We start from the raw sequence: 25,210 nt of genomic DNA, 5'->3' as shown, positions 1-25,210 counted from the left end.
GAGTATATCAGAGTTCACATATCCATTTTCCTGTTGATGAGCTTTTGGGTTATTTGCAGATTTTTGCTATTATAAACAATGCTGCTGTGAAATTTTTTGTCCTCATCTCCTGTGTTTGAGTTTTTCCAAAGTATACACATAGATACTAGAGAACTACACATTGTTTTGCAAAGTGGTTTTTATCAGTTTATATTTTCAGTAATATATGAGAGAGATGTATTTTTTTTCATTATTTCCTATAAAATTCAGACTAATGATTTATCATAGATTAGAATCTAGGAACTGCCAGTTTCTATAAAGTGTAAGTCTGTTGCTAGTAGAATACTTGTACATTGCATAGAAGTTGTATTAAGAATTGTGTCCATATATGTACATGAATCTTCACTATATCATTTTGTCACTCTGTCACTCTATGAAGAATGGAGAAAAGAACCTGCAGTTATCATCAAAGTACAAAATCTAGACAAAAGAGTGGGATTAGAAAGGATTTATTTGAGATTGTAGGTGTCCATAAACTATAGTTCCAAACACTGCGATGCCATCTGTTTTGGGATATAATGATATGTAGGCCTTTGAAGGTTTTCCCTGGGAATGCACTTCTTAACCTTTGCTATTATAAGAGTGCCATTTTGGAGTGGTTCTCACTGTGTCTAAGGCCGTGTTTTAAATCTATTGACACAATAGATGCCTTTCTTATGCTTTTAATATGAGCATAAGGGTTTCATTTTTGTGGCTTCAAAGAAAACACAAATGGGTACAGCTCCACAATAGAACTCTACAGAAGGCAGCTTATGCTTGTTCTGATCTACCATTCAGGAGCAGCTTGTTTAATGAATTGTTTAGCTTCTTAAGAAGAAAGCCACCAAGTAGACACTCTGAATGCATAAATGTTTCACATAATGATATGCAAGGTTTTGCATTCACAATCAGTGTTCATTATCAGAAAGAGAATGGTTCAAGAAAAGCCAGGCCCTTTTGTTTAAAAAAACAAAAACTTCTACTAAGTTAGATTTATTATAAAGCTACAAATAACAAGCAAGTAGAAAGCTATGGGATTTACTTTTAATCGTGATATTATTTCCCACAACATTTATCTACTAAAATGTTAAAAGTAGTATCATTCTTTTCAGTTCTTAAATTACCTACATTTTTAGGTATAATTAACATGCATATTTTTAATCACTAAAAAAGGCAATCAATTAGTGGCCTAAATACTTAGCTGTTAATCATCATCTTGTTAGTAAAAATGGAGAGTTATAAATGTAATTAGTAAAATGTTATCAAAGGCTTTTTTCCTCTTCCCCAGTTCACACATTGTTGTTCAGAAATACTTGCAGAATCTTACATATTCTAAAGGTAAACCTTCATTCAGGAGAATTCTTCAAATAGGTAGGCCTAAAGATTTAGCACGTGAACCAAAAGGATTAATTGGAAAAGGAAAGTTCATTTCCCCCCATATTTCTATTGATTTTAATTCATTACAACCCTAAAATGTTGTAATTCATAGTGACTTCAGCCTTGATGAATTAGATTAAGTTGTTTTTAACATCAGATTTCACCACATGCCTTGAGGCCATACGAATTATATTTGGTAGCCAAACCTAAGCCATTGTGGATGCCAGGTTCCCAGGTAGACATCAGGCTTAGTCTAAGTAAAATCCTGTGGAAATAGCAAAACAAGCCCATAAAACCCATGAAATGAACACACAACCACATAGTAACAAAATTAAAACCCAAGGGAGAGGGAAGCCCTGGAAAGCCTGACGGGATGAAAATAAACCTCTGGATTCTGTTAAGTGTGGTTCTGCTGTTGTTTATCCCCCAAGGTGGATCAGAGCGGGTCTGTGTTCTTCAGGGGACCCGGTGAGCCTTGCTCCCTTTCTCCCATTGCAAATTTATTCACTGAGTCCTTAATATATGTAAAGGAGGGAACTGGGTAAGACTTGAGTGCTTCTCTTCATTTAGGTTCTCCAAGCCCAATGGGTACAAATGAACACAAAAAGAGAAAAATTGCAAAACTGAGCGAAGGCTGCCCTACCTGTGTTAGGAGCAGATCAAGCGGCTGAGCAACAAAAACTGCCCTGGGTGTCACCAAGGAGGTGACATTTAAACCATTTAATCTTCACTGTGAAGGATTTATCGGTATTGTCTAAGAAAAAAAAAAAAAAAAAAGGAGGATGGGCTTATATTAAAACATCTGCGGGATTTGTTTTAGTTAAGTATGCTAAGAAGATAGACATAGAGATAACTGCCTTTGAAAGAAGAGTTTATTACTTACAGTCCCCAAGAGATGGGGACATGCCCCCCTGGGTCTCATGGAGAAGCACCCAGCTTGGTCAGGAGGCGAAGGAGGGAGGGAAAAGCATGGGCAAAGGCTTTGTTTCTGCAGTGATGGGAAGTTGTTACACAGGGTGTCTCCTGTTGGGCAGGAAGTGAAACACTGATCACAATTTGTGGTTTGTGGTCGGAAGGTTCATAATACGGTTTCAGTGTGCTTGTTGAAAGCTGGACTGTGGCGGACATATAAACAACTTTGGCTGTTAGTTTGGTCCTGTGATTAATGCCATCTCATCAGTTACAAAAACTACAGCAGTTGGTTAGGACAGACCTCTAGATAAGGGGGAATAATATTTGTGTCTTCAGCGTCCTGATGTGTGTGAAGAAGGGTGTAGGAGGTAAGGGAAGATGAGGCCGTGAAGGCACACAGGCCGACCGGAAAGGACTCCAAGGGTCTTGTAGGCTATTCCATGAGCCCTGGGGAAATGAAGAACTTCCAACACAGACACATCCTCTCTTATAACGTATTACTCAGCTGGCAGATTATTTTTGAAGATAACTTTGGATTTGAATAAGAAGAGACTGAAGGCAGAAAGACTGAATCCAAGAAAGCAGCTATCTTGTCAACAAAGGACGTGTCAAACAAGTAAAGTGCACATAAAGAATAAATTAAAGATGATTTCCTTAAAGTATTTCCCTCAATTTTGATGATATAGTAAAGGTTTTTTTTTTTTTTTTGTGAGTGATCAATTTGGATATTTCTGTGAATGTGTGAGAATTGTCTTCTTAATAAAATTATATTTAGATACAGATTATTTCCCTTTCCTTTAAAGATAATTAATCAGCATGTGTTTGGGGAAACCCAGAGGTCTTTAGTGTCAGCAGAAGCCACGGTTCACTTAGTAAGCTGGGAGTCAGGGAACAGAGTTCTACTTCTGGCTCTCTAACTGACTTTGAGACCTTAACCTCTCTGGGTCTTAACCTAGAGTAAGTAGTGAATGGCTAATGAATTTAATGGTTCCTACTTAAGTCATGTTTAGGAGTTTCTATCTTAGGTACCTCACAGATACAGGAACGCAGTTACCAGAAATGAGTGAAGTGAGGTGTCATTAGGACGTTGAGGTGTCCTTAGGGCAGTGGAATAGACACACTTCTTGCAAAAGGTGCATTGGAAGTGTGGGACCATTATTACCAGATCCTTTGTATCTTACAGAGAAGCTGAAAATCTAAGATTTTTTTTAAGTGGGGGAAAAAGAAACATGAGAGCTGAATATGGCCCGTTGGCTGCCAGTTTGCAATCTTTTAATGATTTCTAAGGTTCCTGACATTTATTACATTTTATAAATTTGTGGGTAGAAAAGGAGGTACCATTAATCTAGGAAGAGAGGATTGTAAATATGGCCATGACCATGGCCAATATTTTGAACTAATAACTTGTTAATGGTATTTTTAAGAGTCAGCTCAAGCTTCTAAATATTTATAGAAATGACTATAGAGATGTCACTCATTTGCCCACCCTTTATTAAAACTACTCTCTCAAAGATCTCTTATGAGCTTCTACTGGCCAAAAGCAGTCATCTCTCTCAGGCTTACTGTTATGTCATTTGGGGGGATTATTTCTCACTCTTGATCAACTTTGGCTTCTCTGACACACTTTGCGTCCATCTTTGCTGCTTTTCTTTCTTACCTTTCTTCCCATTTCTGTTCCTGGTTGTTGTTACTTTACCATCTTCTAAGTTAAACATTTTTTAAAAGTGCTCTTCTTGGCCGCCAGTTTACACCATTTCTTATATAGTCTGTGATTTTTTTTGTACTTCTCTAATTTTAACTACTGACTTAAATTTTAGAGAACTTAAAAATGTTTATATTCAGCTTGTCTTGAGATGAAATCTCAGGTTTACAACTGCCTGATGCCGATGTTTTCTTGATGTCCCAGCAGCATCTTTAGACTCAATACATCTAAATCCGAAGCCATTCTCTCTTCTATTTCGCTCTTCGCCTGCACCCCCAAAAGAAGCCTTTATTCTTTTGGTGTCCAAATTTATGTCTAAATCAAGCACATGCTATAGTGGAAACTTAACAAGTATTGCTTTTTAAAGCCTTATTCAATTAACTAGAAAAGACTGATTTATATTTGAATAACAAATTATTTGCCTCACCCACTCAGGTTTTCCTGTTTTGCTTTATTTGTTCATCAGTATTCTAAAGTGCGTGAAAGTAGTTTATTATTTTCCTAAGTGGCTATTCTTCAGTCTTACTGTACTAGTAATGTTCTTAAGTTAAATTTCATCCCAAACCGAAGAAAAACCCTAAACTGTGAAATTTGACCTATTAAGATTTTGAGACTGTGAATGCTATGGAATGGAAGATACATATATATGGTTCTGTGCTTTTCAAAGCACTCTTCATAGTCATATGTCACTGATCCTTAGAGTAATTCTGAGCTATAATCATCCTCAACTTATGCATGTTTTCTGTGAAGGGAAGACCTTGTGGTGCTGTGACAATTGTTTGTTCCACACGTACAGGTTTATTTTATTAGCTGACCTGTTTTGCCAGTTGTGTGCTCTGCTTTGCCATAATTGTGAAATGTGCGTGTGTTTAAGAATGCATTCCAAAGAGAAGAATCAGTCTGCTATACTTGATGCTTATTTTGTGTTGCATTATTAGGCCTGTGGCAATTCCCAGAGCTTTGAAGTCCTATTTTATTTGTGAAGTCTTGTATTGTCTAGTTTTACTTATAGTGAAGTTAATGATTCCCACATTGGGCAAATTTTGTGAAATGGGCAAATGAGGAAGGGAACCAATAATGTTAGGAACCAGAAGGTATGTTTATCCAGTCTGTCAGGTGTATTTTGAAATGTATATATCACGATAGGTAACTGAAATCCTCTATATTTTAACTGTGGTAACAATAGTTCTTTCCAGGAAGGACTACCCGAAAACTACATACTCTTTAGAAGTAAAGAGTTTTTAAAAATCTTCCTTTCTCTGTATTGGGATTACATATTTCATACTATATCCTTAAACTGGAGAATGTCTTGCTGGTAGAAATAATGATTCTTTCTTCTAGTTTTGAAGCATAGTTTTTTTTTTTCTTGATGTTGTTTCTGTACTAGCTTGGGAATGAATAGGGAGAATTGTGAATCTTGAGGTAGAAGAGAAACTATTATAGTTATAACCCCTGATTGGAGAGTAAGCTGCATCAGAGTCTTAAATATAATAGTGCCAAACCACTTCTCATATTTCTGTTAAGATTTGATTACATCTCACTGTAAAATTTGAGCTTCTTGTTTGTTGCTAGGAATCCTGATGTCAACTTGTTCTGGTTCATGTGTTCATGAAATCTACTGTTGAGGTGGGAATGAGATTATTAATCCTTCTTTGAAATGTACTGTGCGTGTGTGTTTCTCTTCCACCTCCATTAAGCACTTTTCCGTCTTTGCTTTAGATTGGTCTACTTCTTGTTTTGAAATTCCTTGTAGGGATTTTAGTCACTTTACAACTTGGTAAAGTTTCTATGTGTTTTAACTTGACAGTAATATAAGCCTCACTGCTAGAATTGGATACATCTCCATTTTCCCTTTCTTACAGCAGTGCTTGTTCTTCAGTGATCTGTCTACCACCTTGTATTTTCTTTGGCTTCTTTCATACTTAATCACATGTTCTTTAAGAAGTTTTCTCCTTAATGTTTCCTCTACAATGAGATGTGTCTCCTAAAATTTTTTAAAAAAAATCCCTTTGCTCTAAGTAGAAGTTTATTTAGATGCTCTTCACTTACAGAGATAAAAATGTGAATGGAGTCATTAGTTTTTAGCTCTTTTACTAATTGTATCTTATTACAGGTTCTTGCTTTACTAAAAATTGCTATTCATTTTACTTATAATTAGCATCTTATTCATTCTCCTGTGGTTAATGTACCTACTCACGATTTTGTAAGACTAAGAACATAGGCTTTTGAATGTCCCATAGAATGTCTCACAATTTAGGGGTTACTCTATTTATTCTGCACATAATTAACACTGTCTTGCATTGTTTTAAAATTTCTTATGTGCTCTGTTATCCTACCTCTCAGTTTTAAGATTCTTTGTTTATGCCCCTTAAAGTAAAAGGTTACATTTTATTTCCTTATTTACATTCCTCACAGCAACTAATACTATTGAAATATGTTATGCATATAATAAATGCTGTGTAAATAGTTGAGGAATTGTTAGTACTAAAATAACCGCTTACAGGTAGGCATGTAAGATGAGGTTCATTCAGAAGATGATTTGGGGCCTCATAGAAAGAGAACCTAACTCAGATATGGAAGTCATAGAAGCTTACTGGAGAAAATAACTCATTATCTGAGACTCCAAAGAAGAGTAGGGATTAGTCAGGGAGAGAGTGAGAAGTATTTCATATGGAAGCAACAGCATGTATAAACACCTGGAGATGAGGCAGTACTAGAACCATGTGGGAACTAAAAGTAATTAGTAAAAACTGTGGGATGCCAGGAGATGGTGAGATGACCTGATGCTGGGGAGGTCAGCAGGGGAAAGCTCGTGAAGGTCAGTGTAACCCTGGATTAGGTGTTTGGGCTTTAACTCAGCACCCATCCAGTAGATATTGGGAGTCGTCACCGCCAGTAGTTCAAACAAAGTTCCTGGTATAGGGTCTGATTTTGTTTGACCTGACTTGGCCTGAGTTAATTGCTGTTATTGGAGACAGAGCTGTAATCAGCCACACCCACCCTGCTGGTGGGGTCAGATCACTGTAGCTGGAATTATAGACTAAGTGGATAGACAGGGATAGATACCCAAAGAGAAACTGGGGACTATTGTAAGAAGTTAGGTGAATAAATGCTGGGTAGAGAAAACCATAACACGCAGAAACACGGGATGGACAGTTGTGATACTGGGGTTAGAAAAATTGTGTTTGAAGTGCTTTTGAGCACTGCAAAAGGAGATGCCAGCAATTGATAAGTACAGAATGAAGGGGTTATTTCTGACATTAATAGGTTAGTAGCTGAACTTCATGTTGAAAGACATGGAATGGGTAGAGAACTGAGTTATTAATAGCTAAAATACAGGCTATGGTACAAGAAAGAGAACTGGTAATATTATTCTTAGTGTAACACTGTCCAGAATTTTCAGTTAACTCATTTTTTCCACTGTCAGAAAATTCAATAATTTCACATATATTCTAGCAAACTTGGATTATCTGACCACACCTCTGTTTTTTATTTTGGGGTTGGAGAGAATGCAAATAGAAAGACTAAGCTAATATTGAGGTTGTGACTTTCAAAATTTGTGCAACAAGAAAATAGAAGAAATTTCTGAATTCTTTATCTTTTACTGTAGTAGTATATCCACTGCTAGCCCTAGAGAACTCGGTTTATAGTTCAGCTGGAAAGAGAAAATGTATGATGTAGGGTCAATAAATAAAAAGCCTGCCCTTTCTGTTTACCATCTCGTGGTGTGCCGGGAGAAGAAAGGACAATGAAAAAGCAAGAAGAGTGTAGTGGTGACGTGTGTGTGGGCAGGTCTTCCCTGCTCCACGTTCTGGGGCGGGGTTGAATTTAATAAGTGGAGAAGAAGGCGACTGCTAAGAGGAGACTCTGGTCCTTGTTCTACAGCAATCACTCTGGAGGATGAGGTCTCAATTTTACCCTACACATGGGTTTGTTTATTCATTTGTTCATTCATTTATAAAATATTTATTGAGTACCTCCTTCACTGAAGCGACAAAGGTTCTGGGGCTGCATAACACGTACCATGACCAGCCTGTACAAGTACAGTTGCTGTGAGGGAGGGGGAGACGGTAGTAGGAGATGAAGTCAGCGTGGTAGTGGGAGGCTAGATCCTATAGTTGTAGGTGGATCCAGGTTGTGGGGCCTGAAGATTAAACAAAGGGCAGGGGGGCTTCTTTAAGAAAAATAATAAATTATGAATACAAAATTTCTAGGGTTCCTTCAAGGTCTTTGAAAGGGACTTTGTAAGTGAGAGATCAGAAGTTAACCTGTTTTAGGTTCATGGTGAACCCACCTCAACCCATAGAACATTGTAAGTCACAGTAATGGCTTTGGCTATAACTTTAACACTGGAAACCACTGTAGGAATTTGAACATAGGAGTGACCTGATCAGCCTACATTTTAAAGGGATCACTCAGATTGTTGTAAGGAATGCTGTGAGGCTAGCAGAAGGGCAGAAGCAAAGAGGGTTAGAGGCTATTGCAGTAATCATGTTGATAAATGATGTCTTGAATTAGGGTGATAGCCATGAAGTTAGTGAGAAGTGGCCACATACTCTGTACATTTAATTAAATTAATTAATTAATTTATTTATTAAATGTCTTTATTGGAGTATAATTGCTTTACAATGGTGTGTTAGTTTCTGCTTTATAACAAAGTGAATCAGCTATACATATACATATATCTCCATATCCCCTCCCTCTTGCATCTCCCTCCCTCCCACCCTCCCTATCCCACCCCTCTAGGTGGTCACAAAGCACAGAGCTGATCTCCCTGTGTTATGCGGCTGCTTCCCATTAGCTATTGATTTTACATTTGGTAGTGAAAATATGTCCATGCCACTCTCACTTTCTCCCAGCTTACCCTTCCCCCTCCCCGTGTCCTCAAGTCCATTCTCTAGTAAGTCTGCGTCTTTATTCCCATCCTGCCCCTAGGTTCTTCATGACCATTTTTTTTTTTTTTTTTAGATTCCATATATGTGTGTTAGCATATGGTATTTGTTTTTCTCTTTCTGACTTAACTTCACTGTGTATGACAGACTCTAGGTCCATCCACCTCACTACAGATAACTCAATTTTGTTTCTTTTTATGGCTGAGTAGTATTCCATTGTATACATGTGCCACATCTTCTTTATCCATTCATCTGTTGATGGACACTTAAGTTGCTTCCATGTCCTGGCTATTGTAAATAGAGCTGCAGTGAACACTGTGGTACATGACTCTTTTTGAATTATGGTTTTCTCAGGGTATGTGCCCAGTACTGGGATTGCTGGGTCGTATGGTAGTTCTATTTTTAATTTTTTAAGGAACCTCCATACTGTTCTCCATAGTGGCTGTATCAATTTACATTCCCACCAACAGTGCAAGAGGATTCCCTTTTCTCCACACCCTCTCCAGCATTTATTGTCTGTAGATTCTTTGATGATAGCCATTCTGACTGGTGTGAGATGATACCTCATTGAGTTTTGATTTGCTTTTCTCTAATGATTAATGCTGTTGAACATTCTTTCAAGTGTTTGTTGGCAATCTGTATATCTTCTTTGGAGAAATGTCTGTTTACAACTTCTGCCCATTTTTGGATTGGGTTGTTTGTTTTTTTGATATTGAGCTGAATGAGCTGCTTGTAAATTTTGGAGATTAATCCTTTGTCAGTTGCTTCATTTGCAAATATTTTCTCCCATTCTGAGGGTTGTCTTTTCATCTTGTTTATTGTTTCCTTTGCCGTGCAAAAGCTTTTAAGTTTCATTAGGTCCCATTTGTTTATTTTTGGTTTTATTTCCATTTCTGTAGGAGGTGGGTCAAAAAGGATCTTGCTGTGATTTATGTCATAGAGTGTTCTGCCTATGTTTTCCTCTAAGAGTTTGATAGTGTCTGGCCTTACATTAGGTCTTTAATGCATTTTGAGTTTATTTTTGTGTATGATGCTAGGGAGTGTTCTAATTTCATTCTTTTACATGAAGCTGTCCAGTTTTCACAGCACCACTTATTAAAGAGGCTGTCTTTTCTCCATTGTATATTCTTGCCTCCTTTATCAAAGATAAGGTGACCATATTTGCGTGGGTATATCTCTGGGCTTTCTATCCTGTTCCATTGATCTATATTTCTGTTTTTGTGCCAATACCATACTGTCTGGATTACTGTAGTTTTGTAGTATACTCCGAAGTCAGGGAGCCTGATTCCTCCAGCTCCATTTTTCTTTCTCAAGATTGCTTTGGCTATTTGGGGTCTTTTGTGTTTCCATACAAATTGTGAAGTTTTTTGTTCTAGTTCTGAGAAAAATGCCAGTGGTAGTTTGATAGGGATTGCAATGAACCTGTAGATTGCTTTGGGTAGTATAGCCATTTTCACAATGTTGATTCTTCCAATCCAAGAACATGATATATCTCTCCATTTGTATCATCTTTAATTTCTTTTATCAGTGTCTTATAGTTTTCTGCATACAGGTCTTTTGTCTCCTTAGGTAGGTTTATTCTTAGGTATTTTATTCTTTTTGTTGCAATGGTAAATGGGAGTTTTCCTTAATTTCATATTTTGCTTAACATACTGTGTTTGGGGTCTCCTTTGAGCAGGCTGCAGGTTTGTAGTTCCCGTTGTTTTTGGTGTCTGCCCCCAGTGGCTAAGGTTGGTTCACTGGGTTGTGTAGGCTTCTTGGTGGAGGGGACTAGTGCATGTGTTCCCGTGGATGAGGCTGGATCTTGTCTTTGTGGTGGGCAGGTCTGCGTCCGGTGGTGTGTTGTGTGGTGTCTGTGACCTTATTATGATTTTAGGCAGCCTTTGTGCTAATGGGTTGTGTTGTGTTCCTTTCTTGCTAGTTGTGTGTCAGTGCTTGCTAGTGTCCAGCATTGTAGCTTGCTGGTCATTGATTGGAGCTGGGTCTTGGTGTTTTGCTGGTCATTGATTGGAGCTGGGTCTTGGTGTTGAGGTGGAGATCTCTGGGAGATTTTCCCCGTTTGATATTACGTGGAGCCGGGAGGTCTCTGGTGGACCAATGTCCTGAACTCGGCTTTCCTACCTCAGAGGCACAGGCCTGACATTTGGCCGTAGCACCAAGACCCTGTCATCCACACAGCTCAGAATAAAAGGGAGAAAAAAAGAAATAATAAAATAAAGTTATTAAAATAAAAAATAAAAAATAATTATTAAAAATTAAAAAATTAAAAAGTAAAAAAAAAAAAGAAAGAAAGAAGAGACCAACCAAACCAAAAAACAAATCCAGCAATGATAACAAGCGCTAAAAACTATACAAAAAAAAAATAAATAAAACGGACAGACAGAACCCTAGGACACATGGTAAAAGCAAAGCTATACAGACAAAATCACACAAAGAAGCATACACATACACAGTCACAAAAAGAGGAAAAGGAAAAAAAAAAAGTATATATCGTTGCTCCCAAATTCCACCACCTTAATTTGGGATTATTCATTGTCTATTCAGGTATTCCACAGATGGCAGGGTGCATCAAGTTGACTGTGGAGACTTTATCCACTGCTCCTGAGGCTGCTGGGAGAGATTTCCCTTTCCCTTCTTAGTTCACAGAGCTCCTGGGGTTCCGCTATGGATTTGGTCCCTCCTCTGCGTGTAGGTCGCCTGAGGGCGTCCGTTCTTCACTCAGACAGGACGTGGTTAAAGGAGCAGCTGCTTCGGGGGCTCTGGCTCACTCAGGCCGGGGGTAGGGAGGGGTACGGATGTGGGGCGAGCCTGCGGCAGCATAGGCTGGCGTGACGTTGCACCAGCCTGAGGCGTGCTGTGTGTTCTCCTGGGGAAGTTGTCCCTGGATCCCGGGACCCTGGCAGTGGCAGGCTGCACAGGCTCCCGGGAGGGGAGGTGTGGAGAGTGACCTGTGCTTGCACACAGGCTTCTTGGTGGCTGCAGCAGCAGCCTGTGTCTCATGCCTGTCTCTGGGGTCCGCACTGATAGCCGCGGCTCTCACCCGTCTCTGGAGCTCCTTTAAGCGGCGCTCTTAATCCCCTCTCCTCGCGCACCAGAAAACAAAGAGGGAAGAAAAAGTCTCTTGCCTCTTCTGCAGTTCCAGACTTTTTCCCGGACTCCCTCCAGGCTAGCCGTGGCGCACTAGCCCCTTCAGGCTGTGTTCATGCAGCCAACCCCAGTCCTCTCGCTGCGATCCGACTGAAGCCCGAGCCTCAGCTCCCAGCCCCTGCCCGCCCCAGTGGGTGAGCAGACAAGCCTCTCAGGCTGGTGAGTGCTGGTTAGCAGCGATTCTCTGTGCAGGAATCTCTCCACTTTGCCCTCTGCACCCCTGTTGCTGCACTCTTCTCCATGGCTCTGAAGCTTCCCCCCCAACCCCCTGTCTCCACCCGCGAAGGGGCTTCCTAGTGTGTGGAAACCTTTCCTCCTTCACAGCTCCCTCCCACTGGTGCAGGGCCCGTCCCTATTCTTTTGTCTCTGTTTTTTCTTTTTCTTTTGCCCTACCCAGGTACGTGGGGAGTTTCTTGCCTTTTGGGATGTCTGAGTTCTTCTGCCAGAGTTCAGTAGGTGTTCTGTAGGAGTTGTTCCACATGCAGATGTATTTCTGATGTATTTGTGGGGAGGAAGGTGATCTCCACGTCTTACTCGTCCACCATCTTGAAGGTCTCACTCTGTACATTTTAATTGTCAAGCTGATAGGTGGGTTGAGGGTGAGGGTTGACAGTAAAAATTGTCACAGATAATTCGAAGTTTTGTTTTGTTTTAAATGAAAGCTTCTTTCTTCCTTTCTTTCTTTCTTTCTTTCTTTCTTTCTTTCTTTCTTTCTTTCTTTCTTTCTTTCTTTCTTTCTTTCTTTCTTTCTTTCTTTCTTTCTTTCTTTCTTTCTTTCTTTCTTTCTTTCTTTCTTTCTTTCTTTCTTTCTTTCTTTCTTTCTTTCTTTCTTTCTTTCTTTCTTTCTTTTTGGCTGTGTTGGGTCTCCGTTTTCTGTGCGAGGGCTTTCTCTAGTTGCGGCGAGCGGGGGCCACTCTTCATCGCAGTGCATGGGCCTCTCACTGTCGTGGCCTCTCTTGTTGCAGAGCACAAGCTCCAGACGCACAGGCTCAGTAGTTGTGGGCCCAGTTGCTCCGCGGCATGTGGGATCTTCCCAGACCAGGGCTCGAACCCGTGTCCCCTGCATTGGCAGGCAGATTCTCAACCACTGTGCCACCAGGGAAGCCCCTAATTCTAAGTTTTATGTTTGTTTGTTTGTTTTGCCAGAACAAATGGAAGGATGGAATTGTCACTTGCTAAGATGGGGAAGTCTGAAGGAACCACAGGTTAGGAGGGAATAACAGGAATTAGGTTTTAGACATTTTGAATTTAAGGTGCCAGTTAGGTATCCAAAGGGAGAATAGTCAGGTAGGCAATAGAAAATATGGGTTGGGAGCTCAGTAAGGGAGTCTGAGCTTGGGATAATAATTTGGGAGTCAGACCGTAAGTGATATTTAAAGATAAGTTTGTATGAAATTGCATAGGGAATGGATTAGATAGAGAAGAGAAAACGTCCGAGGACTGTACTATGGGGCATGTCGATTTTTAACAGTTGGGGAGATGAGGAGAAAACTAGGAAGACTGAAAAGTAGAGGCCAGGGTGATAATTAAAGAGAACCCTGAGGAATGTGTACCCCAAAGCCAAGTGAAAAAAATTTTCAAAAAGGTAGGACTGATTAATTAGCTAAATGATGCTGAGAATTCAAAGAACATGAAGATTTAGAATTGATTATTGGATTTTGCAAAGTAGAGATGATTGGTGACCCTAACTGTTGTGCTGACTGGAATGGGTTCCAGAATATTTTCAGGAATAAAACTCATAAAATTAAGGTATTATAAAGGAGACTTAGATGAACTATCTTTAGGCTTTCCTTGTTGAGGACTAATCCTGTCAATGGTGAAGACCTTCATAGAAAAGATGATATATTAAACTTTGGAATGTAGCATAAAATAAAATAAAAAATAAAATAAAATAAAATAAATCTTTGAAATTAAGAGCTCAATCTATCAATTTCAAATTTTGATTTATTCCTTTTGTCAAAATCCAGAAATAGTGGACTTACTAAAACTACGAAAAGCAGTGTAAATAAGTTTATTTTGTGTAAAAGTTAATTGAGGTATTTCATAGAAATTGAAAACATTTAGCATAACATTTATTCTGAAAAGTGTCCTTATATGTCGATCTGTTTCGCATAGTATTTTTTCTTCCATTGATCTATATATCTGTCGTTGTGCCAACACCAAAAACAATGTTGCTAAAAATAGTCCTAAAAATATTATAGCTCTATTATAAGTCTTGAAATGTGGTAGGACAAGTCCTTGATATATGTAAATGACCCTTTACATTTACATATATGTATTTTAGAATCAACTTGTTGGTTTCCACAAAAGGAAAAAAAGGGATTTTGATTGGATTTAATTGCATCAATAGATCAATTTGGAGCAGTGACATCTTTCTAATATCGTCTTCTAATCCATCAGTATGGCATATCCATATATTCTTGCTTAATTTCCCATTTAATATTTTATAGATTTCTTTGTAGAGGTCTTGTATCTTTGTTTTCTTCCTGGGTATTTGGTCAGTTTTGACACTATTGTAAATGGTATAATTTAAAAAATTTCATCTTTTAATTATTGTACATAAAAATGCAGGCAAAGTTTATATTGATCTTTATTTTTTTATTTTTAAAATTTATTTTATTTTTGGCTGTGTTGGGTCTTTGTTGCTGCGTGTGGGGTTTCTCTAGTTGCGGCAAGTGGGGGCTGCTCTTCATTGCGGTGCGTGGGCTTCTCATTGTGGCGGCTTCTCTTGTTGCGGAGCATGGGCTCTAGGCACGTGGGCTTCAGTAGCTGTGGCACGTGGGCTCAGTAGTTGTGGCTCGTAGGCTCTGGAGCACAGGTTCAGTAGTTGTGGCGCACAGGCTTAGTTGCTCCGCATCATGTGGTGTCTTCCCGGACCAGGACCTGGACCCATGTCCCCTGCATTGGCAGGTGGATTCTTAACCACTGTGCCACGGGGGAAGTCCCTATATCGATCTTATATTTAGCAACTGTGCTCATATATTCTAATAGTTTATCTGTTCATACTTTTGGATTTTGTACATGAACAGTCATTTAAGACAGGCTTATTTCTTCCTTTGAAAGATTATTTCAACATTTTATTTCTTTTCTTGCTTCAATGCACTGGCTAGGATTTCTAGAACAATGTTGAATGGAAATGGCAATGATGAAAATCCTTGCCTCATCATCAATTTTGGAATGAAAGCTTTTGACCTGTTCTGATGTGTACAGTGTCTACAACAAAATGTGTTTTTCTTAGGAAGAAAAATCTATTTTTATCTGATTAAGAAAGTTACCCTGAACACCTGCTTTATTATGAACTTTTATTATGAATGGATATTGAATTTTATCAAAACATTTTATGCTGCATGTACCAAAGTGATCATATTTTCCCCCTTTGTTCAGTTATTTGATTCTCAAATGGCAAGTCTGGCTTGGGTTCTTATCAGACTAGGTTTGCTAATATTTTCTTCAGACTTTCTATATCTATGTTCATGAATGAATATGGTTTGTAATTTTTTCCATTTTTGCATAGAAAAGAGCAAGGAATATGAGGGCCTATTGAAAAGAATGATAAAAATGATGGACCATGGAATATGAGCTGTAGAATCATTTTTGTTTTATACACTTGATATTCTTTTAGATTTACTCAGCAGGTAAAGGAGAGAAGTCAATAAGTCAATAGGTTTGTGGAGCGCAGTAAATGTAAACTTTTCTATCTAAGCTATTAGATTACTAATCAGCCAGGTAGCTCATTTTACAGTTTTCTTTTGGTCTACCAAACACATGACTTAACTGCTAATGCTTAGTGAAGTAAATTTTTATCTTTGGCTTGCTACTGTTGAGTCACATTATGCTTTCCTCATGAAGAGGGTGCAAGATTCTAATTATTTGCAATTAAAATCCAATTCAGAATTGCAGCATTCAAAAGCAGCCCTGCTTAAAGACATTGAGACATGAGACTGGGCTGCTCTCACAATGAGTACAAATGTAGGGGAAAACTGCACAAGGATGGGCCATGTTCTTGGCTGGTCTCAGCCTGTGTTCCACTATTTGTGAAGATCATTACTGCCGGAGTGAAAGTTGGGCCAATGGCCAGGTCAGTGACAGATACACTGTTACATGTGGAGAACATCCAGATCTCTGGATCTACCCCAAGAAGGCTTCTTCCTTGGGCTTTTCTTCCTTGGAAGAGAGCCAGAAAACTGAAGTGAAAAACTCCCTTCCCACTCTGATCTGTCAGGCTGAAGTTTGCAACTTCTTTTGCATAAATACATATGTACCTGGATGTTACAGTCACTTCCTGGTGTAAGATTGATGGAAACATTCTTTCAGAAAGTGGTGATGTGTTAAATTCTGAGGTGTAGCATAAAATAAAATACCTGCTTGAAAATATGAGTTCAATCTATCTAATTTCAAAGTTGGATTTTTTCCCACTTTTGTCAAAAACTACAAATACTGGACTTAATAGAAGCTTTTACAAAAGCAATGTGAATAAAAACTGATTCCATAATATCTATTAAGATATCACATAAAATTTTAATTTTTAACATTTTATATTCATTTAATGACTATCTTTTAATTGTATCTCTAAGTTTTTCAGTGTTATATTTACTTTGGAAAACACCTTTAATAGTCCTTATTTTAAAAAATCTTTCAAGCAAATATTAAAGGTTCAAAGAATATTTCATATAAGAATTCTATTTTCAGTCAAAGCTGTTTCAGGAATTTTAGTCAGGAGAAGTAGATATATATTTTAAGAAATAAACTGTAATGACCAGAGTAGCACTGGAATAAAGAATGAGTTAAAGTATAACCTTAGATTACATTTTGGATTTTTATGAGTTATAACTTTATTTTCCAAAAATATCGAAGACATAAATTATAGTTAATAACACAAAAGGAAGTGCTCATCTAAGATTTTAATGAGTTATTTAGTAATAGTGTAGAAAATAGTGTTATATCAATACTTGAATTGATAGAGCAAATAGGGCGTAATGCTTATATAAGTGCCTACTTTGAACTAACTTTGCACTTTGGGAGGTGTTTTAGAATGCTTAGTACTTAAAATTACCCCAAGGCAGTTCTGGAATGATTCCACATGAACCAGATTGTCAGATAATGTGGGAAGACCGAGCTCTAGGAGCAACTCATGCAAAGTTTGAAAAACAGAGGGAGTTATGTTATCTACTGTTAACTAATAGTAAGTGGATGTGGTTTAGGAGTGGCTTGCCATGAAGGCTCATCTGAAAACAAGAAAATAAGATTGATAAGGTAGAATTCCGTACTGGTGTCCATTTTAATAGCGTTATGCTATATTCTAATTTTAGCAGCCCTGCACCCTTGCAAAATAAACTCACTACATATCAATGTGATATGTAGTGTTCAGCATGAATTCTGAGTAACTAATTTTTCTTTAAAGAATGAAGTGATACATTTCATTTACATGTTCAGTTCCTAGGGTATAAGTTTAACTCATTGATACGATTTTCAAACACCTTTTCAAGGCAGTAATGGAGTAGGAATATCACATTGTTATATATGTAATTGTCCATCTAAATTCTTCTGATATTTGTGTTGGTTGGTTAGTTTGTCTTAGTCTCACTTTGCTTAGAATTTCTGATAAGGGATAGGATTTGAAGATGCGAAAAGGCACAAAATGCAAAGGGCAATACAAGTGTTCCTCTTTTATAACCATCAAGTGTAGAGGTTGGGATGCCAAAAGCTGAAAAGAGACAACTGGTGTGTATTCCTTTCCATTAAAAAAAACTTAAAGGTTTTGAATTTATGAATGAATACGTGCCTGTTTTCAACTCTTTAAAAAAAAAAAATTATTTATTTATTTGACTGCACCAGGTCTTAGTTGCAGCATGTGGGATCTTTAGTTGCAGCATGTGCGGGATCTTTAGCTGTGGCATGCGAACTCTTAGTTGCAGCACGTGGGATCTAATTCCCTGACCAGGGATTGAACCTGGGCCCCCTGCATTGGGAGTGCCGAGTCTTAGCCACTGGACCACCAGGGAAGTCCCTCAGCTCTTGATCTATGCAAGAATCCTTGATCAGCTTGTTAGGGAAATAGTCTTCTATACCTTTAGAGTAAGCCCCTAGGGTTGACTTCTTGAGAATATGGAAGAAGAAAGGGTATTTACTCTGTAATATTTGACCAGTGTGCCCTTTGCCCTGTCAGCACACATAGCAGAAGGAACTAGAATTTCTTGCTGGATATAGGATTAATGGGAGTAATATGGGGGTTTCCAGTGCCCTCTTTTCTTCTCTCTGAGGGCCAGTAGAGTAAAATGACAGTACCAGGTCTGTCTCAAGTCTATGCAAGGTCAAGCTAAATCCCTTTATATCCAAATCTTGGCTCAACTCTATGATTCTGTAATGCAAAGAAGACTAGACCCTGTATTTTCATTAATATGACTAGCTAGTTCCTCTTTTAATTTTGTAGGAGGCAGGATTTTCCATTATGACCTTGGCTACTAAATTCTTAACATTCTGCATGTATTACCCACATATGACTTTTAGAAGAGTCATGTGATGTGGAATTCAGATGTAATAATTGATATTGAGGAAATATGAATTCATCTCTTTGTTATGCCACTTATTTAGTTGGTGGCTGTTGAAATTTTATGTAACCTGTGTCACATCTCTGTTTTAAAAAGTGTACTGTAATAGTAGCTGATTCAGGGATGCAATGAGGACTAATGAGTAATGATTCTTTTATATTTCAGGTTTCAGCTGGCCACAGGCAAGTCCATAATCTTCTGCATATTTATTACTAGTAGGTGGAGTTCTAATTATTAACTTGTGAACTGCTTTTAAATAAAGCACTATAAAATATTTCATAATCTAAGTGCCACAATTCTATAATAGTGGTTGAGATTTCTAATATTGACAAATCAGAGAGCTATAGATTTTTATAACTTTTTATGTTATGGAATGCTACTATTAAAAAATATGTTCTGGAATTATATTTATAAGCTATGTTAGCCTGGGCAGTTTACTTGACCCTCCTGGTCCTCACTTTCTTCATATATAAAGTGAAGATAATCACAATACCTACCTTATAAAGTTATTGTTCATAATAAGATAATTTATGTGAAATGTATAAGTACCTGGTACATTGTAAGCAGTCATTGAGTATTATGTTTGCCATTATTGCTGCTAGTTGTATTAATAAGAAAACTCAATAGGGTTGCAACATAGGACATTTAATAGATCCAGAAAACAGTTTAAACCATGAGAAAATATAATTTAGATTTCACAGTATACCTGCTATGGTCATCCTTTATTTCAAGGCACACCCAGTTCTTTGAGCTGGGAGTGCTACTGGGTATTTAACAGGTAGTTTGAAATGTTGATGGTCTAGACTAAGCTTCATTTGATTTCATGCCATCATTTTTTAAATGGATGGTTAGGTGCTATTGGAGAAGTATAAAATTTGTTTACTCATCTGGTCAAATACAGAGCATGAGTATCAATTCCAGCCTCAGCACAGAGACTGGAGTGAATGTTGTACTTGATATTAGGAAAGTCAAAGGCAATCTCTCTTGTCTTTGAATAGCTGCTGCTGTACATCATGATTAGTATTACCCCTTCTCTGATGTTCTGGTCTGATAAATCTTTTGTCTTGTTCCTCAGCGTATTCCTTTCTTCTGTCTCTCTCCTTGTGTCTTCCTTTTTTCCATCTCACCCCCAACTTTCTATCATCCTCATTTTCTTTCTCCTAATCCTTTTCCCTTCTTTCCATGAACATTTGTTGAGCACATACAAAGGGCAGAACACATTACCCAGCAGTGTTCCCAGGCTTTAGGGAGGGTATAGCTTGATGGTAGTGGGGATGACGGTGTTTAGTGGTAGGCTGATGGGCAGGGGCTTGGACTTCATCTTATGGGCGATGAGGGTCCATTGTAATTCCTTGAATAAGGGTGAGATAAAAGAGATGTTTCTAAAAATTAATCTTTTTGGATACCACTGAAGGATGAATGGGAGGGAGAAGAGATTGAAGATGGTGGGACCATTTGGAGACTCTTTGATTCTTATTTTGCATTTATGATTCCAACAGTGTTGCTCTAAAGTGAGAAAGACCTGAATGAAGTTAGAGGCAACAATATTGTTGCCAACAGGAGCAATACGGGGAGCATTTTGAAGGGGAAGTGGCAAAACTTGGTGACCAGATGCAAAGGGTAAAGGAAGGATAGGAAGAGCACAATGGTGGTGTACAGTTTAGTGTCAGTATAGTATTTGGAAGTTATTGCTCACATTAATACAAATGGGGAAACCAGGAATGGGAAAAGAAAATTACCTCATTTTTATATATTTTGAGTATGAGGTGCCAGTAAGACATTCAAGTCAAATTATGGGCTTCTAATTTCATTATTGTTTGACAAATTTTTTAGTAGTTTATATTCTTATAGATTATAACTTAATCTCCTTGCATTCTAGAATACACTATGCTGTTTTAAGGGTTATATTCACTGATGTAATTTTAAGTATTTTATGTTCTAGTAAGTAGATTATCATTGTTGCATGATGTTTGAGATGTGGTGGTTTGGTCTAAATTAGTTTTGGGTCACAATATACTTGTTATTAATAAAGGACAAGACGTTGTTTAAACATTTGAGTCAATGGAACATAGAAAGACGAGCATTGCATAGAAATAATGTAATTGAATTGGCAAATGAGCTTTGAATAATGCCCATTTATTTAGGGTATTTGGAAAGGTTACGTTATCATTATTTGTTATACTGCTTAAGTATAAATATCAGAAAAAAGGTAATGAGATAAAACATTTAGCCTATAAAATAGTTATAGATACTGTTTTAAAAAATAATATTGTAATTAAAATAAACAGTAAACAAATTCATTGTAATGATTTAAAGGGCACTGAGATTTAATGAAAGAATTTAATAGTTGTTCAGTCACACCTATCCATATGACCAGTGCTAAAAGTTTGAGGTATATACTTCCATATCTTTTTGGCTCATTTTATAAAATTTTATGAGTATATATCAATATTTTGTGAAAGTTTGTTTTCACAGAAATGAGAACATACTATTCATATTGTTCTGCCACTTACACTTTTTACTTAAAAAAGCATCATGAACATCCTTCCTTATAAAACCACATAGACCTCATTCTTTTTTTTTTTTTCACAGCTGCATAACATTCTGTTGTTGAATTATTCCTGTGCTGAGGATTCTTGGTTTTAAAAGTTTTAAGTTGCGTCTCTTGGTTTTTTTAGTTACCAAAGCCATTTGTCTTTGCAAAATTATATGTGCAAAATCAAATCAAAACAATAGTGAAGAAAGCTTTCTCCCTAATATTCATTCTGTATATTTCATTTTATTGTCTTACTGCTTTAGCATTACCAAAACAATACTGTATGATAGTGATGAGAGCTGTCCTATTAATGGCAGTTAGTTTTGTAAATTACTGTTTGTTAAGAACTTGTTAATACTATAAAGCAAGTCATGAAGATATGAACCAATACGAAATATAGGACTTGGATAACAACTCATACATGGCCACACAGTTCCGCTGTCACCCACCCTCTCATTCATCCACCTACCTTCCCTCACTTGAGGCATCATTCTGAATGTCATGTTTGTCATTGCTTTGCTTTTAATGTAGTGTTATTACATCCATAGATATTTCTTAAAGTATATATCTTTTAGCTTTTAAGCTATGTAAAAACACGTTGTATTTAAGTTTTTCCACTTTTCTCACTTATAGTGACAAAATAGATTCATACTGTTGTGTGTTGAACTATGAAATTAAAGTTCTTCTAAATTATTCAATAATTTTGACAGTCCTCTAGAATATTCTTTTTTTTTTGGACACAATTTACATTTTTTTAAAAAAATTTTATTTATTTATTTATTTATGGCTGTGTTGGGTCTTCGTTTCTGTGCGAGGGCTTTCTCTAGTTGCAGCAAGCGGGGGCCGCTCTTCATCGCGGTGCGCGGGCCTCTCACTATCGCGGCCTCTCCCGTTGCGGAACACAGGCTCCAGACGCACAGGCTCAGTAGTTGTGGCACACGGGCCCAGTTGCTCCGTGGCATGTGGGATCCTCCCAGACCAGGGCTCGAACCCGTGTCCCCTGCATCGGCAGGCAGATTCTCAACCACTGCGCCACCAGGGAAGCCCTAGAATATTCTTATCATTATTTCATTTGCTATAGAGATTAAACTCTTGAGATCTGTACTGATAACACTGTATTTGTTGTTAAATTATGGTTTTCTTTCTTTTTTCCTTTAACCTTCATTGTCAAGCAGTATGTTTTAGTGGTTAAAACTGCTGACTCTGGAGCCAGATCCCCAGGATTTAAATCTTAGATGTGCTACTTATTAGTTACATAGGGCTGGATTTTACTAACCCATTTCTACAAGCTTTTGCTTTTTGATAGGCAAATTTAAACTACGTTTATTATGATATGAACTATTTAGTTAGTTTTATCTGTTTTCATTTTCAGCTTTATCAATGATTAACTGTTTATGTGAGTTCTCTAATCTGTTTATATTGTAGATTCCTCATTTATAAAATGGAATTAACAATAGTACTTATTTTGTATGCCACTATTAAATTAGTTAATACAAATAAATTTGTCAGAAATGTACAGCTGATCCTTGAACAAGGTGGGGGTTTGGGGTGCTGACCCCCGCTCAGTGGAAAATCCGCCTGTATCTTTATAGTTGGCTCTCCATATCTGTGGTTCTGCACCCGTGGATTCAACCAACTGCAGGTCATAGTACTATAGTACCTATTTATTGAAAAACATCCACGTATAAGTGGACCCACACAGCTCATACCCATGATGTTCAAGGGTCATCTGTACTCAGCTTATAATAACCAGTATATTGTGTTATTTGTATTTCATATTAATGATATTCTGATTTCTTTTTTCTCCATTTCCTTACTTTTGCTGAGTTTTCTTTTCTTAAGTCATCCCCCACCCTTTTGAAATTAGAAGTTCTACTGAGTATCTTTTTCCTTTGGTAATGTGGTTATTTTGACAGTTGTATATATACACACCTGATACTTGCTGATATTAAAAGTAAATAATAATTATATCCTTTTTTGCATGAAGCTATGTGACCTATCCCAGTTCCTTCTTGCCCCACTGAAATTTTCCAAAGTGAATATGCCACTTTTCACTGTCTCCAGCAGTATACGAGAGGCTCATGGTAATAACATTATATTACCATGCCTTGTTATTTTCAATATTTTTCATTTTAGCCATTTGGGACGGTAAATAGTCAAGTTTCATTGTGTTTTAATGTGCATTTCCCTGATTATCGATAATTTTTTGGCACTGTTTTCATATATTTATTGCCTTTGACTTTTGTCTTTTGTGAGGTATTCAAGTCTCCCTTATTTTTGTCTTATTTCTTATTTGCAGTGGTTAATTATATAATCTGCATATAAGCCCTTTATTTATTTTTTTAATAGATCTTTATTAGAGTATAATTGCTTCGCAATACTGTGTTAGCTTCTGTTGTACAACAAAGTGAATCAGCTATATGTATACATTTATCCCCATATCCCCTCCCTCTTGAGCGTCCCTCTCACCCTCCCTGTCCCACCCCTCTAGGTCATTGCAAAGCACCAAGCTGATTTCCCTGTGCTATGCTGCTGCTTCCCACTAGCTAACTATTTTACATTCGGTAGTGTATATATATCGATTCTACTCTCATTTTGCCCCAGCTTCCCCCTCCTCCCCTGTATCCTCAGTCCATTCTCTATGTCTATGTCTTTATTCCTGTCCTGCCCCTAGGTTCTTCAAAACCATTTTTTTTTTCAGATTCCATATATATGTGTTAGCATATGGTATTTGTTTTTCTCTTTCTGACTTACTTCACTCTGTATGACAGAATCTAAGTACATCCACCTCACTACAAATAACTCACTTTTGTTTCTTTTTATGGCTGAGTAATATTCCATTGTATGTATGTGCCACATCTTCTTTATCCATTCATCTGTAGATTGACATTTAGGTTGCTTCCATGTCCTGGCTATTGTAAATAGTGCTGCAGTGAACATTGTGGTACATGTCTCTTTTTGAATTATGGTTTTCTCAGGGTATATGCCCAGTAGTGGGATTTCTGGGTCCTATGGTAGTTCTATTTTTAGTTTTTTAAGGCACCTCCATACTGTTCTCCATAGTGGTTGTATCAATTTACATTCCCACCAGCAGTCCAGGAGGGTTCCTTTTTTCACCACACCTTTTCCAGCATTTATTTTTTCTAGATTTTTTGATAATGGCCATTCTGACCGGTGTGAGGTGATACCTCATTGTAGTTTTGATTTGCATTTCTCTGATATTAGTGATGTTGAGCATCTTTTCATGTACCTCTTGGCCATCTGTATGTCTTCCTTGGTGAAATGTCTATTTAGGTCTTCTGCCCATTTTTGGATTGGGTTGTTTGTTTCTTTAATATTGAGCTGCATGAGCTGTTTATATATTTTGGAGATTAATCCTCTGTCCGTTGACTCATTTGCAAATATTTTCTCCCATTCTGAGGGTTGTCTTTTCGTCTTGTTTATGGTTTCCTCTGCTGTGCAAAAGCTTTTAAGTTTAATTAGGTCCAATTTGTTTATTTTTGTTTTTATTTCCATTACTCTAGAAGGTGGGTCAAAAAAAATCTTGCTGTGGTTTATGTCAAAGAGTGTTTTTCCTATGTTTTTCTCTGAGATTTATAGTGTCTGGTCTTACATTTAGGTCTGTAATCCATTTGGAGTTTATTTTTGTGTATGGTGTTAGGTAGTGTTCTAATTTCATTCTTTTACATGTAGCTGTCCAGTTTTCCCAGCACCAATTATTGAAGAGTCTGTCTTTTCTCCTTTGTGTGTTCTTGCCTCCTTGTCATATATTAGGTGACCATATATGCGTAGGTTTATCTCTGGGCTTTCTATCCTGTACAATTGATCTATATTTCTGTTTTTGTGCCAGTACCATATTGTCTTGATTACTGTAGCTTTGTAGTATAGTTTGAGGTTGGGGAGCTTGATTCCTCCAGCTCCATTTTTCTTTATCAAAATTGCTTTGGCTATTTGGGGTCTTTTTTGTTTCCATACGAATTGTAAAATTTTTTGTTCTAGTCCTGTGAAAATTGCTGTTGGTAGTTTGATAGGTATTGCATTGAATCTGTAGATTGCTTTGGGTCATATAGGCATTTTC

The 25,210-nt window shown here is 37.5% G+C and overlaps 1 protein-coding gene across 4 annotated transcripts in view; it reads left to right on the top strand.

Moving 5' to 3' along the window:
• Positions 1 to 25,210, top strand: part of ADAMTS20 (ADAM metallopeptidase with thrombospondin type 1 motif 20) — a 194,526-nt gene that overhangs the window by 18,897 nt on the left and 150,419 nt on the right. The gene's annotated exons all lie outside the window — the stretch shown is intronic.

Source organism: Eschrichtius robustus, chromosome 13, assembly GCF_028021215.1.
Source record: "Eschrichtius robustus isolate mEscRob2 chromosome 13, mEscRob2.pri, whole genome shotgun sequence".
NCBI lineage: Eukaryota > Metazoa > Chordata > Mammalia > Artiodactyla > Eschrichtiidae > Eschrichtius > Eschrichtius robustus.
This window is presented reverse-complemented; position numbering and strand designations above follow the sequence as displayed.